The 18,223-nt window shown below is 42.4% G+C and overlaps 1 pseudogene; it reads right to left on the reverse strand.

Moving 5' to 3' along the window:
• Positions 1–7,485: 7,485 nt before the first annotated feature.
• Positions 7,486–8,685, reverse strand: LOC102764814 (annotated as a pseudogene).
• Between the last annotated feature and the right edge of the window lie 9,538 nt (positions 8,686–18,223).

An 18,223-nucleotide genomic window follows, 5' to 3' on the forward strand; every position in this document is an offset into this window, starting at 1 on the left:
CATGTGTTATAGGACAGGCCACTTGATCTATCTGAGCCTCAGTTCTCTTATCTGACAGGTGAGAAGTTTGAACTAAATCAGTTGTTTCCTAATTCTTTACAGCAGGGCCTTCTCCTTTTTTATTTTATTTTATTTTTTAAAAATATATTTTATTGATTTTTTACAGAGAGGAAGGGAGAGGGATAGAGAGTCAGAAACATCCTTGAGAGAGAAACATCAATCAGCCGCCTCCTGCACGCCTCCCACTGGGGATGTGCCCGCAATCAAGGCACATGCCCTTGACCAGAATCGAACCTAGAACCCTTCAGTCCGCAGGCTGACGCTCTACCCACTGAGCCAAACTGGTCAGGGCTTCTTCTCTTTTTTAATTTGTATTATTTTCAAACAAAGTTTAGGTGGAACCCAACATATGAATTGACTAAAGGTCAATGAAAAGGGTTTTGACCATATACATGCCCACTTATCCTTTCCTGCTCCCTGGGGATTCTCCAAGGTTTCTCAGTGCTCCTCAGAGCATGTTTGAAAACCTTTGGGCCAGGATCTTTCCTAAGGGTCTGCAGGATGGGATTGGGGTGAGAGAGGAAAGACTTACCACCCATCTCTCAGATTTCCCTCCTCAGAGCAGTTTCTGCTTCCTTCTTGCTCCCTACTTGAGTCCCCACCCCTACCTCTCAGCCATCTCACATCACAGCATCTTCTGGGTGAGTCCAAGTCCCACAACCCCCCGGGCAGAGCCATATTTAGGGAGCATGAGTATCTGCTGGTATTGCGTGAATTTGGTGCCCTTTCAGCCTCCTGTCATTTGTGCCAAACCAGCCAGGTCTGGGAAGAAGTTGGGGATTCCACGGAGGCCTAAGGGCTATGGGGACTGTGGTCTTCACAGGGTTACCGTCCAGGCCTCTGCTGGTGACTCTGGAGGAGAGGAGTGTCCTGCTTTCCCAATTCTTTCCCTTCACTGATGTTCTCATCTGCTTTCCCACCCCCTCCCTCTACCTGCATCTTTCCCACCCGCTCCCAGTCCACTCCCACCCCACTTTTTCTCTCCCACAATTTTTGCCCCATCTCTTTGTCTCTCCACAGCATCTCTCTTTTTTTAAAAAAAATCAATCCAGAGAGCGATTAGGTTTGCAAATGAGCGGGCAGAAAACTGGGAACAAAGAGCCAGAGCCCAAGAGGGAGCAGGTATAATTACTGTAATTAACTCAAGCAGCAGGGACGCATCCCCTTGGCAGAGGCTGCTGCAAGGTACTGTTCAGGCGCAGCAGGGGACGCTGAGGGGAGTGGCACCCACCAGGAACTCAGCTGGTTCCCCCTTCCCCAGGATTAGGGTGTCCTTCCCAGGGGCCCTGGCTCCGGAAGCTCCTCCAGGAGCAGGTACCTGTATGAGGATCCACCCGGTCTTCTGTCCTGGGCTCTGCAGGAGCCAGGAGGAGGGGATCCAGGCTCAGAGAAGAAGATCTGGTCTCCTGCCTGGCAGAGTGGGGGCCTGAGAACAAAGTTACCTCTCTCATCACTTCTCTGGACGCTTGTCTCTTTCTTGCTTTATGACATCCTGGGAGCCTGCTCTGTTGTCCCTGGGAGCCAAATACTTCTAGAAGCCTTGGGGAGAAAAACAAGTCTGATGCCATAAAACTGTCACATCTGTGTCCCCAAGCATCCCCAAATATACACCTCCTGCACTGGAGGCCTTCCGTGCACCTTTGCAACCTTCCCTTTTACTTCATCTTCTAGCCACATCTGACCATGGGCTGCACCCTGAGCATGACCTACATTCTTCCATTCTCTGCCCTCACACGTTGGGCCGGCCCTTTTCTCCTATGTGCACTTTCCCAAATGCAGTTGGTAAAATGTTACCCACCTTTTGAGATACATTTGAAATTAGAGCCATGCCTGTGAAGTATATATGATCTCACCTTCCAAAAAAGCCCATAGCCCTTGTCTCTTTTATGGACCTTACCTCACTGTTCCCCTCCCATCTCCTATCCTTTGGAAAAGGCAGACAGATCCTGACTTTGGATTCGTGGAGTTTAACTGCCACCTTTGGGCTCTGGGTCAGTCAGATCCCTTTAACTTGCCAATGACAGGAACCCCAACTCAAACTGGTGGAAATAATGAAGGGAATTTATTAGTATCAAAAGTCTGGGGATGTTTGTAGTTAGGCATGGCCGATCCAGGGGCCCAAGTATTATCACCAGATCTCTCTCCCTCTCTCCCCTTTCCTCGTTGTGGGTTTCCTTCCCAGCAAAACTCTCTACAACATGGCCCCCGGCATCTCCAGACCAACATTATTCTTAAACCAAGATCCCAGGGAGAGAGTTTCTCCATCCAGAAGACACCTGAATTGACTCGTTCGGTTGAATTGGGTCTAGAGTCAAAAACTGGTTAGTGGAAGTGAAACCCATTGACTGGCCATGCTGGCATCAAGTGCTGCAACCTGAAGGAGGACTGAGGCCAGCCCTATCCAAACCACGTGGGCTCCCAACAGGAAAGATGGGTTCCTCAACAGGAAGTAGAAGAGCACACAGAGATACTGCACAGGTGGAGACAGCAGATGCCCACCACTGGTTCAGAGCACCCAGGTGAGGGCCCAGACCCTGGAAATGCCCCATATCCTCCCATTTTTATACTTGACCCGTCCTTTAATACCCAGACCATGTCTATCAGCTCTGTGATGCCTCCCCATCTGCTCTAGGTGCCCAGAGTCTGTACCACTTACCCAAGTGCAGACCTTTATGACACCTTATCAAGATCTTTATATTTTCATTTGTTAAAGCCTCATTGAGCAACATGATTATAGGCCCACTGGGAGCAGGGATGTGACCATCCTTGTATTTCCCCCTCCTATCCTAATACATCCCTGGGTGCCTGGATAGTGCTACAGTGAACCATGCATGGATTACAGATCATATCCAGGTCTGAAAACTGACTGGGTCCCTTACCACCCATGTGACCTTGGGGGTCCCCTGACTTCTCTGCCCCTTAGTTTCCACATCTAGAAGTTAGGGCTATGAAAACATCTATTTTACAGAACCATCCTATCTAATAAAGAGGGAATATGCTAATTGACCCTCACGCTGTTGCAAAGATGGAGGTGCCCACAGCCAATAAGGAGGGAATATGCTAATTGCCCCACCCTCAAGGGCAATGCCCACAGCCAATAGGAGGGAATATGCTAATTGACTTCCTCGCCCTCAAAGATGGCAACGCCCACAGCCAATAAAAAGGGAATATGCTAATTGACTGCCACACCCTCAAAGACGGTGGCTCCCACAGCCTCAAGATGGTGGTGCCCAGTCCCCTCAGCCCCATCGGGGTGGCAGGCATGTGGCAAGGCTAGGCCCACCCCCAGGGGGGCCCGGTCACTCCACCTGCCTGCCTCCAGAGTCCCCCAGTCCCCTCAGCTCCACAGCTGCCCAGGGCCGGCCCAAGGTGCAGGCAAGCCTCAGATGTCGGCTTCCCAGCCGCCCAGGGCTGCCTGAGGCTCAGGTAACCAGGGCTGGCTGAGGCTTGCACTGCTGGCAGTGGCAGCAGTAGAGGTTTGATGGGGCATTGCCTTCCCCTGATCTCCCGGTTGCCTCCTGCCCCTGAGGGCTCCTGGACTGTGAGAGGGGGCAGGCCGGGCTAAAGGACCGCCCCCCCCTCCAGTGCATGAATTTTCATGCACCGGGCCGCTAGTAAAAGACTAAAGGAGGTACTAAAAGTGGTACCTCCCACTCTCAGGTAAGCCTGGCCTGTTTTCCTCCAGTTATAGTTGACCCTTGAACAATGTGGAGGATTAGGGGCACCGACCCCCACCCACTAGAAAATCCACATGTAATTTTTGACTCCCCCAAGATTTAACTACAGTTGGCTATTTGCACTTGTGTATTCAACCAACCATGAATTGAAAACAATATTTTTAGAGATAGGCTTGGGGAAAGGGAGAGGAAGTGGGAGTTAGTGTTTAATGGGCACAGAATTTCAGTTTGGGAAGATGTAAAATTTTAAAAATAAATAGTGGTGATGGTGACACAACATTGTGAATGTAATTAATGCTACTGAGTTTTACACTAAAAAATGGTTAAAATAGAAAATTTTATCCTCTCTATTACCATAATAAAACATTTTTAAGTTAAGAAAAAAACAATTTTTAATCCTCAGTTGGGTAAGTGCAGTTGAGAATATGAAAATACTGTTTTCTGTCAGGTTGACCCTGGATGTGAAACCTGCAGATTTCAAAGGGCTGACTGTATTTATTGAAAAAAATCTGAGTATATGTCGACACACACAGTTCAAACCATATTATACAGGACTGAGTATTTAGTTACAACTGAGGTAAGAAACAGGCGTTGGCCTTCCTTATTTCTGTGATACTGTGGTCTCCAGGCTGTCCTTTGCCTCCTTAATCATTTGTTTTGTTTTCCTTGGCCAGCTTCTCTTTTTTTTTTTCTCTGCCTTTTAAACGACGTGCATGTGCAGGGCAGCAGAGTGGAGTGGTCGAGAGCTCAGACAGGCTCTGGTCCTCAGTTGCCTCCATGTGGGTTACAGTTATACCAGTTGCTGGAGAGCAACCTCAGGCAAGTTAGTTAACCTCTGAGTGGCCCAGTTCCTCACCTGTAAAGTGAGAAATCACAATAGTATTTACCCCATGCTGCTGGACTGAATGAGTTGATTTGTGTAAAGCACTTAGAACAGGACTTGGTAGGGAGCAAATGCAATAGAAACATTAACTATTACTCCTATTTTAATGTTCCAAACTGAAATACGTTATCCTTCAGCATCAGGTTGAGCCAGTTCTTTAAACTTCTGTTCTTTCACTACGCTCCTAATTTTTAAATTCAGTCCTTCATAGTTTCAAGTACGGATTACTCCCACACCTTTCTAAATGGTCTCCCCTCCCTGTCTTGCCTTCTGATCTATTCTTCACACAAAAAGCTAATCATATCTCTCCCCTCATTTGTCTTTGAGTGGCATCCCATAGTGATGAGGACACAGAGTCCAAACTCTAGGGCATTACATGCAAATGATTTTCCTTGCTTACTTCTTTAGCCTCATCCCTACGCACTGTTATTTTCACCAGTTTTTAATGAATCCTTCCAGGGATATGCTGTACATAAACAAGCTTATATCTTCTCTTCTTCATACATATGATGCCCGTTGCTACACAGTTTTGCACCTTACTTTTGTCACTTATTATCCTACAAATTTTTCCTTATAGATTGACCTCATTCTTTTAAAGGCAGAGCCTGCACTCCTAGCCCCTACTCTATTCTGCCCCAGTGAATGACAGCCAAGTGATTTTTGGCTCTAACTGACGCTCGACAAATAGTTGAAGAGTTGAACACATTACGTTAAAACTGCACCCAGGTGGCTGGACTCTCGTGTTCTGATGACTGGAGGAGATAGGATGCTCCATATTCAGTTTGGGGTCCTGTGTAATCCGGGTGGTTCTGTCCTCTCCTTACACGTCTCTGAAGAAGTTCTTCTTGCCTCCTGCATTAATTTTGACATAGTCCAATTTATCAATTTTTCCTTCTATAATATATGCTTTTTTGGGTACTAAGAATTCTTTGTATATACTATGGTCATAACATTTTCCTCCTGTGTTTTCTTTTAGACATTTTTAGTATAGCATTTACAAATTAAGCCAATGATCAATTTTAAGTTAAATTTTGTTTATAGTGTAAGTCAATGTGTAAGGTTTATTTTCTTCCTAGGATAGTCAATTGTGCTAGAAACATTTGTTGAAAATCTTTTCTGCATTGATTACTTTGGCATTTTTGCCCCAAATTAATTGACCATATATGAGTAAGTCTATTTCTGGGCTCTTTACTCTGTTCCATTGACCTCGGTGTCTATCCTATTAATAGCATACTGTCTTTATTATTGTAGCTTTATGGTAAATCTTAAAATAGTGTCATTTTTACACTATTTTAGGGTGTAGTGTAGGACGTGGTCTCAGTCCTTCAACTTTGGTCTTCTTTTTTACAGTTTTTTTTGGCTATTTTAAGTCCCTAACATTTACATATAACTTTTATTGTCAGTTTGTCAATTTCTATTAAGAAAAAATGCGGTGACATTATGATTGAGATTATATTGAATACTGAGTCTTAACAATACTGAGTCTTTCATTCCATAAACATTGTATACATCCTTATTTATTTAGGTCTTCTTTAATTTTTTCTGTGATTATTTTATCATTTTCAGTGTGGAGATTTCAAATATGCTTTGCTTAAATTTATCCATAAGTGTTTTATGTCTTTTGATATTATTATAAATGGTATTTGTGGTAGCCAGTCTCCAAATTGGCTCCCAGTGATCCTTCCCTTCTGATATTAATGCCTTCATATAATACCTGGCCCCCTTCTCCAACCCCCATACACACATTGTACCAGAGTTGGTCTGGGTGACCAGTAGAATATTGCATAAGTCGAATGCCATGTCTGAGATTGGTAATAAAAGGCATCATGGTTTCTTCTTTGCTCTCTTGTGCATTGCTTGCTCTGGAAGACATGGGAACCTCTCTGTTGGAAAGTCCAATGTGGTGAAGAACAGAGACCTCCTAAATGAGGATCTGAGGCCTCCACCAGCAAGTCGAGAATGAGTGAGTGATCTTGGAAATGGATCCTCCAGCCCAGGTCAGACCTTCAGATGACAGCAGCCTGAGTTGACATCTTGACTGTAACATCCTGAGAGACCCCTGAGCTGAAGGACCACCCAGTGAAGCTGCTTCCAGATTCCCAACTCTCAGAAATTGTGTGAGATAATAAATGTTTGTTGTTTTAAACTGGTAGTTTGTTATATAGCAATTGAGAACTAATACAGTATTGTGTTTTTTAAATTGATGGTATTTATCTTATTTCAATTTCCAATTCTTCAATATCCAAATAGCATAGAGAAATTCTCTTAAAAAAATAAAGATCTTGTGTCCTGTGTCCTTGCTAAAATCAGCTCTTTTTGCAGATATTTTAGGGTTTTCTATATAGGTAATCATGTCATCTTTGACAAAGATAGTTTTACTTCCCCCCCACCAAATCTGGATGCCTTTTATTTACTCTACTGCCTTTTTAAACTAGCTGGAACTTTCAGTATTATGTTGCATAAAATGGTGAGGGCAGATATTCTTGCCTTGCTCTTGATCTTAGGGAAAACCATTCAGTCTTTCATTATAAGTATGATGTTAGTTGTAGTTTTCCCATAGATGTTCTATATTGGTTGAGGAAGTTTTCTTCTGTTCTTAAGAAATTTTCCCAATTCCTGTCATCAATATTAGATGTAGTTTTATTATAATAATAGACAGTTGTTATAGTGAGACCTACACATATATATTTAAATTCATATAGAATGATATTTACATGTTTAAATTACATTTTGAAATCAGAAGATGAAGTATAGCTTAAGTTTTAAAGTAAAGAGAAGAAAAATACACAGGACAAAAATAGAATTAACAGTAAAAATATCACTATCTGGTCTTGATACAACATGTAGAAACTTTTTGTCAGAAAGCTACATTTTAATCTGATTATCCAAACCAATAAAATATGGATGGCTCAGTGCCATTTTGCCAGCAACTTGTTTGGCTGGATCATAAACTAACATTTTTGAAAGCAAACCTAAGGTATTTTCAACCAAGCTTTTCAATGGGATGCTAGGTTTCCTGGTTTCAACTTGGGAAACGTATTCTTATAGTCCTGTGAAGATTCTACTTCTGGCACACTTTATTTTTGGTGGTGCACCAAAACTTTGAAAATCCCGAAGAGTTGATTAATTTCTGAATCCCCAGATGGCTTATTGTTGCTAATTCTGCAGGTATGGTTTCTGTCTTCCAGAGGTCAGCTAGCTTAGTTGTGAACTGACCAAGCAGTACTTCTGGAGATCTATAATATACCAGAGTGCTGCGACTTCACGTATGTTTCCTCTGACTGGTATTCCAAAAGCTCTGAAAGGCCCAAACCAGCTGGTTTACTAGTCATTGTTCCTTTGTTATCAGTGGACTTTGAGGTTTTAAGTCTCTGTAAGAGCTCTTCTAGAGTGACAGAACACAACCTCTTGCATGGTTTTGTATGTTTCTCTCTCTCTCTCTTTCTCCCCCACCCCCTCTCTCCCTGCCTCTAAAATCAATAAGCATACACTTGAGTAAGGTTTAGAAAGATAGAAAAAAGATGTGCTTATGAACAAGTGAAGAATCCACGAACTGACCAGAAGGGATAGAGTCCAAGTATTTCTGGAGATCCAAGGTATTCAAAGATGAGATATAACCTAGAGTCTTTCATAAGCACATATTTTTTTTTCTTTCTAATCCCCACTCAAGGATAATGCTAATTGACTTTAGAGACAAGAAGGGGGGGCGGAGAAAGGGAGAGAGACAGAGAGAGAAACATTGATGTGAGAGAGAACAACGGGTTGCCTTCCATATGTGCGCTGCCCGGGGATCAAACCTGCAACCTTTTGGTATATGGGACAATGCTCCAACAAACTGAGCCACACTGGCCAGGGCTATAAGCACCTCTTGAAGACTGTATTTGAATGACAAAGTTCTTTTAATAGAGAAATTCCCAGAATTACAGTACTAGAAATCTCTTCCTGTTTACTTTCTCGTCTGATTTTCATCATGGCTACCACTTGACCTGTTGTTTTGTGTCTACCCTGATGCATAACTCCATAGGTACTTTCTCCAGTTTTCTCTGTTTTGATGTAATATTCCATAATTATTCAGTAGGTATGGTAGATCCCAGCTTATTATTCTGTGATGGTGGGGGTGGGTGGGGTGGTTGAGGGGGTGGTGAAGACAATAGTGACTGGCATCATGTCTGTGCTGCTTTTTCTTAAACTTCCGAGAACCCTGAGAATTTTTACTATGAATTGTTTTCTAATAATCTTTCTGAGTCTATTGAGATAACTGTATTTTTTCTTTTTTGTTGAGTTAATATGGTGAATCCCATGGTTGGTATTTTAATGTTAAACCAGCTTTGCATTTCTGAGAAAACATCCATTTAGTCATCGCATATAAATTGTTTTTGAAAATACTCAATGAATACTTTGTTCTATTATTTCAGGCACATCTTCATTTTATGCATCTGAGAGAGGCCAGGAGATGCTGCTCCCGATTGGCTGCTGCATGGGAGAACAGAGGCCCTTGGTGCCTGAAATGTGCACAGTTAGGCTTTTGTAACCCTCTCAGATCCTTGGGAGATGTACCCATACTGAGCAGAGAGAGAGGAAGGGAGAGAGAAAGTGATTTGCTGTTCCACTTTTTATACATTCATTGGTTGGTTCTTGTAGGTGCCTTGGCTGAGGATCAAACCCACAACCTTGATGTATCGGGACGATGCTCTAACCAACTGTGCTTCCCAGCTGAGGCCAGAATCTTGATAAATTGTGGATAATTTTCTGCTACCTTGAATCAATATATTTATTTGAATCAAATATTTGTTCCACTTTAATTTGGAGGAGAACCTGAAAACTGGGATAGTGAGTGGAAGAATGGAGAAGGAGGACTGCTGGTAGAAACCTCAAAATAGGGAGACTATTTAGACACTGGCTCCCCTAAAATGACAAATATTCCTTATTGAAAGCCACATCTCTAGGATCATCTTGCAATATTTCTTCAACCACACACTCTCCTTTTCCTGAGAAGAGTCTTAAAAATACATCTGCCGTTCCCTCCCTGCCCCCCTTAAGTTTCCAATAGTACACCTTTCCTGATGTGCCAGTGCACCAGCAGCTGTGTGGGAGACCCACCCCTCACTCTGACTCTGGCCTGACTATTTCTTCTTTGTGCTTTGAGCTCAGTAGAAGTTTAATCAGTATCCCTGAGAGCTCAGTGTCCCTTTCTTTGGGAATCCAAGAAGATGGGTATGAGATAGCATGAAAATTTAATTTTACTCAAGAGCATTAAGACCAGGAGAAACCCTTCTTTGCTGGCCTTGAAGGCTGGAGTCAGTGTGTATATGATGTGAGTAGGGAAATAGAGGCATGGGATTCTGAAAAGGAAACTTTCAGTGGATGAGATAATTGGAAAGAGTCTGAGTGGCCCCACTGAGTCCCAAACAGTTGCCAACTTCTCAAGGTTAATACCCAGAAAAGGGCTAGACCCTCTTGGCTTTCTCCTGCACCCAGTCAGCTATGGATTCTGGAATAGTTGAAAATAGCTGGTGAGCAGAGTAGAGCAATGCAGCCTTAACTTCTCTCTCCTCTATGCCATGTAAAAAAATTTCTTTCCCCTATCCCTCTCCAATCTAGACTGGGACAATCAGATGATAAAAGAGTTCTACTTTAAAACAAGTGCACACAGGTATTTATAGTAAGGAATTGGACTGAATGAACCAGCTACTAAAAATAGAGGGTGATATAATCCAGTCAGGAAGATTGTGGCCCAATGCATTTAGGGATAAAATAAAATAAATTCAGATCTAATATTTAGAAAACATATCCCAGGCTGGGATGGTAGACTTCTCATGAGAAATGCTATAGATCTTTCCAAAGTGGCAGCAAAGTGGGGATAGGCTTTGCAGGCAAAACACTTAACTCTTAGTCAGAACATCAGAAGATCTTTTATTTATTTATTTATTACTTTTTACTAGAGGCCTGGTGCATGAAATTCATGCAAAGGGGGGGAGGTGTGTGTGTGTGTCCCTCAGCCCTGCCTGCACCCTCTCCAATCTGGGACCCCTTGAGGGATATCCGACCTGCAGTCGGACATACCTCTCACAATCCAGGACTGCTGGCTTGTAACCGCTTGCCTATCTGCCTGCCTGATCGCCCCCTAACCAATCCCCTGCTGGCCGGATTGACACCTAAATGCTCCCTTCATGGCCCAGTTTCCCCCAACTGCCCTCCTCTGCTGGCCCGATTTCCCCCAACTGCCCTCCCCTGCTGGCCTGATGGCCCCCAACTCCCCTCCCCTATTGGCCTGGTTGCCCCCAACTGCCCTCCCCTGCTGGTTTGATCTCTCCCCCAACTGCCCTCCCATGCAGGCCTTATTTTGCTCCCAACTGCCCTCCCCTGCTGGCCTGGTCACACCCAACTGCCCTCCCCTGCAAGCCTGGTCACCCCCAACTGTCCTCCCCTGCTGGCCTGATTGCCCACAACTGCTCTCCCCTGCTGGCCATCTTGTGGTGACCATCTTGTGGTAGCCATCTTGTGATGACTTTGCGTGATGCCACCTAGGCTTTTATTATATAGGATTTTTAAAATTGACTATTAGAGAGAGAGGAAGGGAGAGGGAGAGGAGAGATCCTGTATGCCCCTTACTGGGGATGGAGCCTATAAACCGGGCATATGCCCTGACTGGAAATCAAACTGACAACATTCTGGTGCACGGGATGATGCCCAACCAACAGCCATACCACCAGGACACATCAGAAGGTCTTTTAAAGTCTGTTCTAATTTTCCTCCAGGAAAATTGGTCTAAGTCCCCTAAGCTTTGCACTACATCAATGTCAGTAAAGTTACTGAGCCTTTATGGAAGGTTCGGGGCTCTAACTTACATTTGAGAAATACTGACTCTCTGTCAAATTTTATGGTTTATGCTCATTTAATTTTCCCTAGTGCGTAAGTTCTTTGAATGAATGAACCAATGCACACCATTTAGCGAGCACTTACTAAGTGCCATGCTGCATGCTAGGCCTGTCACATGCTGTCTTATTTAGGCCTCACCATAACCTTAGCATGTGTGCTCCATTTTGCTGATTTACAAACTGAGACTCAGCTAGGATTTTCCAAAACTGTGTTGCTTATGAATAGAAGGTGACATTTGAACTCATATCTAGCATTGGGGTGGACACCAATATTTCTGCAATCCTTTTGGCATTTTATTCTGGGTTGTGCACTTCTAGGCCCTCAGTCAGTGTTTATGATGAAGGTTTTCTTGACTGCTTCTCTCTTAGTATTTTTTCCTCCTTTGAGTTCAACAGTGTAATTATACTGTTAATATTCATGTCTTCTTTTTTTTTTAAATCTTATTATCATCCATTATATCAGTTGGGACTGTGCTAAGTTGCAAGGAGAATACCTCGACCAATGTGGTGGTTTAAAAAAATGGTTGTAGCTGTGGCTGGTGTGGCTAAGTGATTAGAGTGTTGGCCTGCACACTCTAATCATGAGTTCGTACTTGGGTTGTAGGTTTGATCTCCAACCCTGGTCAGAGCCTGTGTGGGAGGCAACCAATGGATGTGTCTCTCTCTCATTGATGTTTCTCTCTCTCTCTGTCCCTCTCTCTCTTCCACTCTGAAAAATCAATGGAAAAATATCCTGGGGTGAGGATTAACAACAACAACAACAACAACAACAACAACAACAACAGCAGCAACAACAACAACAACAATGGCTGTAAACTCTTTGATACTCCTCCCATGAGAGGTGGGAGTCTGTGTCACATCTCCTTGAATCTGGTGACTGTTTTTATCAACTGAGTAGTGCAGAAATGACATTGCATGACTCCAGCATGAGGCACAGTCATAGAGAGCTTTGCAACTTTGACTTCAGGTTCTCAGGATGCTCATTCTCTCAGGATGCTTGCTCTTGGAATACAGCCACTGTGCTGTGAAAAGCTCAGGCCATATTGAGGGACCACCTGTGTAGGGATTCTGGAGTCTCATCGAGTCCAGTCTGTGGTCCTACCAGTTCAGGTATGAGACACATGAGTGAAGAAGCCATCCTGGAAGTGGATTCTTCAGGCCCAGCTGTACTTGTTCTTGGTGTTTGAGTCACTTCCAGTGGCCTGGGTGTCCTCAGTGAAGGCTTCGAGCATCAAGGAGTAAGAGACATGCTTGTTGCTTCATAGTTTTGGCATAAATGCTGAAGCTCTAGGCACTGAGTCAGCATTCAAGTTAGGAAGAAGCACAGACAGGCAGAGGCATCTATATGGTTTTATTAGAAAAGCAAAGCTTGCCCAGAAATCCCCAGGTCGTCACTTGTGTCTCATCAGCTAGAATTTGTTACATGTCAACTCTAATGAGAATTTTAGGCTGGGAAAATGAATATTTACCTGGCATATTGCTGTCCTAAATACAACTTGGATTTGCTTAGCAAGAACACAGGAAAACATGAACACCATGTGGGTAAGGCAGTGATGGCGAACCTTTTGAGCTCGGCGTGTCAGCATTTTGAAAAACCCTAACTTAACTCTGGTGCTGTGTCACATATAGAAATTTTTTGATATTTGCAACCATAGTAAAAAAAAAAGACTTATATTTTTGATATTTATTTTATATATTTAAATGCCATTTAACAAAGAAAAATCAACCAAAAAAATGAATTCGCGTGTCATAGGTTCGCCATCACTGGGTTAAGGCCATTGTCCACTACATGCCCCGGTTGTTTTACGTTTGTTTTTTTCCTGGTTGGCTCAATTAGATGGCGAGTCTTTGAAAACAGATAAGGCCCGTCTGCAATGCTTCTTAGCTTCCAATAGAGCACCGAAAAGGCCATGTATTCACTTATTGATGACAGAGAAGAATGTGGATGTCATTTTCCATAGTAGAGGTCTTCGATGTTCTTACTTTGCCTACCCCTTGAAAGGATTTTGAGAGACAGTATAATGCCTTGCACATTTTTATTTTTATTTATTTATTTATTAATTATATTTTATTGATTTTTTACAGAGAGGAAGGGAGAGGGATAGAGAGTAAGAAACATCGATGAGAGAGAAACATCGATCAGCTGCCTCCTGCACACCCCCTACTGGAGATGTGTCCACAGCGAAGGTACATGCCCTTGACTGGAATCGAACCTGGGACCTTTCAGTCCGTAGGCCACCACTCTATCCACTGAGCCAAACCAGTCAGGGCACCCTTGCACATTTTTAAAGATGCTAATTGCAGTTTCCATTATAACTTTACAAAGAATATAAATTTTTGGCCTATTGTGAATACTGACATAAAAAATAAACTTTTACATTGATTTTTTAAAAGTTCCCAATGAAATTTAAACATGATAGTGATTTGATATTATTACCTTTTGTTTAAAAATACAAAAATAAGCTTTGCTTTAGTGGTCAGAATTTTTACATCATTATTTTTCTCCTTGAACTTATATTTTTATTCCACCTTCCCCACAGAAATTTATCCTAATGCAATATATTTTTATGCTTGAAAGTTTTTTTTATTGATTTCTGTATCATACTTTTCTGCAACAAAAACGGAAATAGCATTTTAAAACATTCACATGACTAAAAGGGTTTAAGTATTGAAACATTTCTTCTGGATTGAATTATCATTAAAATTATTATTATTATACAATCGAGAAAAACAACATAAATATATTATACATTTTGACATATAATGATTAAACATAGAAGTAAAATTCATTGGAAATGCATCTACTAGGAGATGGATGGGATTTTAAAAAAATTAGTTCATAAATCTGTAGGTGAATATCACTTATTGCTAGAATGAGACTAAGTTTGGCATCAATTGCAAGCCTATTTTTTGTTTATTAAGACGTAAGGGCTGACAAATGTTAGTTAGACTTATTGTGGTGATCATTTCACAATATATAGAAATATTAAATCATTACATTGAAATGAAACTAATGTAATGCTATATCTCAATTATACCTCAATTTAAAAAGACATAAGTGCTGAAAACATTATTCATATAAGTAAATGGAAATGTAAGAAATATTGTTACATTTGAATTATTTGAGCTACTTCCAAGTCATATATTAAAAATCACATAATGATCTATCATCAAAATTATTTTCAATGCTCCATCAGCTGGCAGCTCAGTTAGGTCCTCCTTCGATTATTGGAAAACCCCTGACCTGGAAAATAGCTTGTAACCAGTCATTTGAGTTGTCCAGTTGCCCACTCATTAGAGAAAAGCCCAACCTCAACATTTATATTGACTCCCCTGTTTGGAGCCCTGGAAGTTTGTACTCCAGGACACATCACATTAAGATTTGGGATGAGTGAAATCTGTGTCTTTCTTTGGCTTTAGTGGGAAGAAGAAAAAAAGAAGATGGGGAAAGAGAGCTTGCCTGATTCCCCAACTGCAGGCAAGTTTGGGAGACTCTGAAGGAAAACTAAGGTTTCAGAAATTGACCCTCATAAATCTATCCATGCTCTCAAACCAAGTTCACTTGTACCCCCAAGAGCCTGCGTACCACAATTTGAAAACTGCTGTTTCAAAGGCTGCTAGAATTCATAGAGATGGTAACACTCTTGGAGAGGATGGATTTGTTTTCCTTCCAGCATATTGGCTCTCAGGGAACTCTGTGCTAAGGGCCATATAGGTACCATCTCACTAAGTTCTGAGATAAACTTAAGAGGGAGGAAACATTATCCCTATTTTGCAAACGAGGTTGCATAGGTTAAGGGAAGCCATCAAATACCAAAGCTGGGGTTTAAGCCCAGGGCTATGGGTTTACAGAGCCCAAGCTCTTTAGCTGCTGTTTTAGATGGTGCTGAGCTGTTGCCTGCACTGCTGTTGCTTTTATCTTTGTTTTCTTCTTGGAAAATTTCTCAAATACAGATATCTGGGCCCCACCTCCAGAATTTTTGATTCAATAGCTCCAGGTGAGACCGAAAATTTGCATTTCTAACAAATTCCCAGGCCTGGGAACCACATTTTGAGAACCACTTCTCTTAAGCATGTCCAGTCTGATGGGAGAGAGTCCCATTTAGGGACTGATTTTTCCTCTCTTTAACTTTTTTTTTAGGGCTGAAGTTTTTATCTGCCTAGAAATGAGTGTATAAAATGCATGTTGCATGCATGTTTCAAACTTGGGAAAAACTTGTGCTACAGGAAGTTTTTGCAGGAGACTTTTTGAGTGACATTGCCCATGGGCTTGCCTGCATAAGGTGGAACTGTATTGACATGTTTTTATTTATTCCTTGCACTTTACATATGAAGGTCCTCTTTTTCTTTGCCAAATTGTTCACTCTGTGCAGATGGGACATCCTTTCCTCCCTTCTTCACCATTGCTTCAATATTCAAGACTCATCTTGGGGTAACATCTTTTTTTCTGAAGTTTCCTGCAGAGTGCAGTTCCTCTTCCATGAACAGGATTCTACAGACATGATCTTGACTATATGGTCTCTCCCACTGGATGATAAAGTTGATATTACTAAGTGTTCAGCAAATATAATAATTAGCTAACATTTATTTTTATTTATTAGCCAATATACGAGGCATTGACTAAACACCTTATGCATACTATTTCATTCTTATGAGGTAGATACTGTTGTTATCCCTATTTTATATTTGAGGAAACTGAGGCACAGAAAGGTAACTTAGCCAAGGGCACATAACTATTCAGGGGCATTTCGTAGTTGAGGTCCCTGTGGCCCAGGACTGACCCTCAGGCTAGCAGCCACCATGATCTGTCAGCCCATGAAGTTCCTTGCCATTGAGGCACTTATTTTATATCAAGAGAATGCCACTCCATTGATTTGTGTGGTGAGAAGTGCCAAGAGGGATGGACACTCTGGGCAGCACATTCTCTCCCATGGCAGGTTTCTCAGGAAACCAGAATATAAACCTCCATTTGACTAGCCGACACCATAAATTTAGACCAGGGAAATTAGTAACCTGGGTCCAACCTGTAGTGCCCTTGGGTTAGGATGATCCATTGCAATAATAAGGATGTCTCTGGAGTAACAGGGCACATCCTTGGCCACTATTGCTTTATGGATGAGAGCAGGGACTCTGTGTCTCTGCTTGTGGTCCATGTGACCTCTAGTCATCTTTGTGTAAACATTTAAAGACTAGTCCATTGTTTCTTCTAAATGCTAACTCTAACCATGGCCATTTAGGGCTCTTGTTTTTTTTTTTTTTTTTCTGACACAGGAGAGTGGATACTTCTACCTGTCTCCCCCATTCTCTTTGTTCCTCTGTTCTCCATTACTTTTCAAAAATGTTAGTGTTAGTATATTCCCCCCAAAGACTCAGAAATGCAGACTCTTACAATTTGCTGATTTTGTATGTGTTCACATTTTCCAAGTATTCCCTAGCCTATTTACTGTCAATAGATATTTTTGCAAAGTCTTCATTACTGACTGATTGTTTACCTGCATTTCTTGGCCTCCTCCCTCTTTCTTTTCCTGTACTTTCTCTACTTAAGCAGTGGGGCATGGATTTTTGGATTTCACAGAGCAAAAGTTAAAAAAAAATACAAAAGGCAGGGTAACTTACGAAGGGTTGTTAACTTTTTATTTTTGCAAATCATGATGATTACTATATACTTTTCCCATCACGTCATAAAAGTTGTCCAGTGGAGATGTGTTCTCATAGAAGCTTGGCTTCCTTTCTGATGCCAGTTCAATGCAATTTCTTGGGCACCTACTGTGGGCTCAGCACTGTGGTGGGCACCAAAGAAGGACTGGATTTTTGCCTGTATCCTCAGGGGTCCCACAGAGAAGAAGAGATAAGCAGCTGTGTGGAGCTGTAACTTAGGTCTTCCCATCCCCTCCCCACACCCCGCTGCCCCCCCTATCCCCTCTGAGATCTGTTATTCTGTTCCATGCATCTATGCCTCTGGATCTATTTTGGACGTCATTTTATTTTGTTCATTATATTCCACATATAAGTGAGATCATGTGATATTTGTCTTTGTCTGTCTGGCTTATTTCACTTAGCATAATACTCTCCAGGTCCCTCCATGTTGTCTCAAAGAGTAAGAGATCCCCCCCCCCCACTTTTTTTTACAGCTACATAGTTTATTTTGACTTGTCTCACAAGCCTCTTACAGAGCCCCAGTGCAAGTGAGTGAGCCCATTCTTGCTTTCCTTGGTCAATGAATGACAGGCAGCTAACAAAGGCATGGGGTTTATTAAGCTAACAAATGATTATCCTTCCCTGTAGAAAGGTTACCAGAATGCTGACTAATTACTCTTCTCTGCTTCTCCCAAGCAGTGGTTTTGAGAGATGAGAAACATCTATTGTAAATGTTGCGACTGAGGACCTGGGGAGGAAGAGGGAGGGGCTGCCACTTACCAAGAATGAAGTGGAGTGGTGGGGGGTGGGGGAGAGGCGGATGCAGGTCCCAAGTGGCTTAAAGGGAAACAGCTAAGAGGGGATTCCCTGGGAGTTTGGTCTCTGGGACTGATTGACATTTCTCCGTCTGTGCTATCCATCAGCATTTCTTCTGGATTACTGCTTGTGCCTCTGCTGATGGGGGTTGACAAGAAATGTTTATCCTGGGACAGTTGCTAGAAGGAAAGGCTGTTTGGAGTCTCTCTGGCCTTTTGTTCCCAAGTTGCTGCCATTAGCCTGTAAATCAGGCTTTTGCCAGTCTTGGTTTT

The sequence above is a fragment of the Myotis davidii genome, unplaced genomic scaffold (assembly GCF_000327345.1).
Source record: "Myotis davidii unplaced genomic scaffold, ASM32734v1 scaffold309, whole genome shotgun sequence".
Taxonomy (NCBI): domain Eukaryota; kingdom Metazoa; phylum Chordata; class Mammalia; order Chiroptera; family Vespertilionidae; genus Myotis; species Myotis davidii.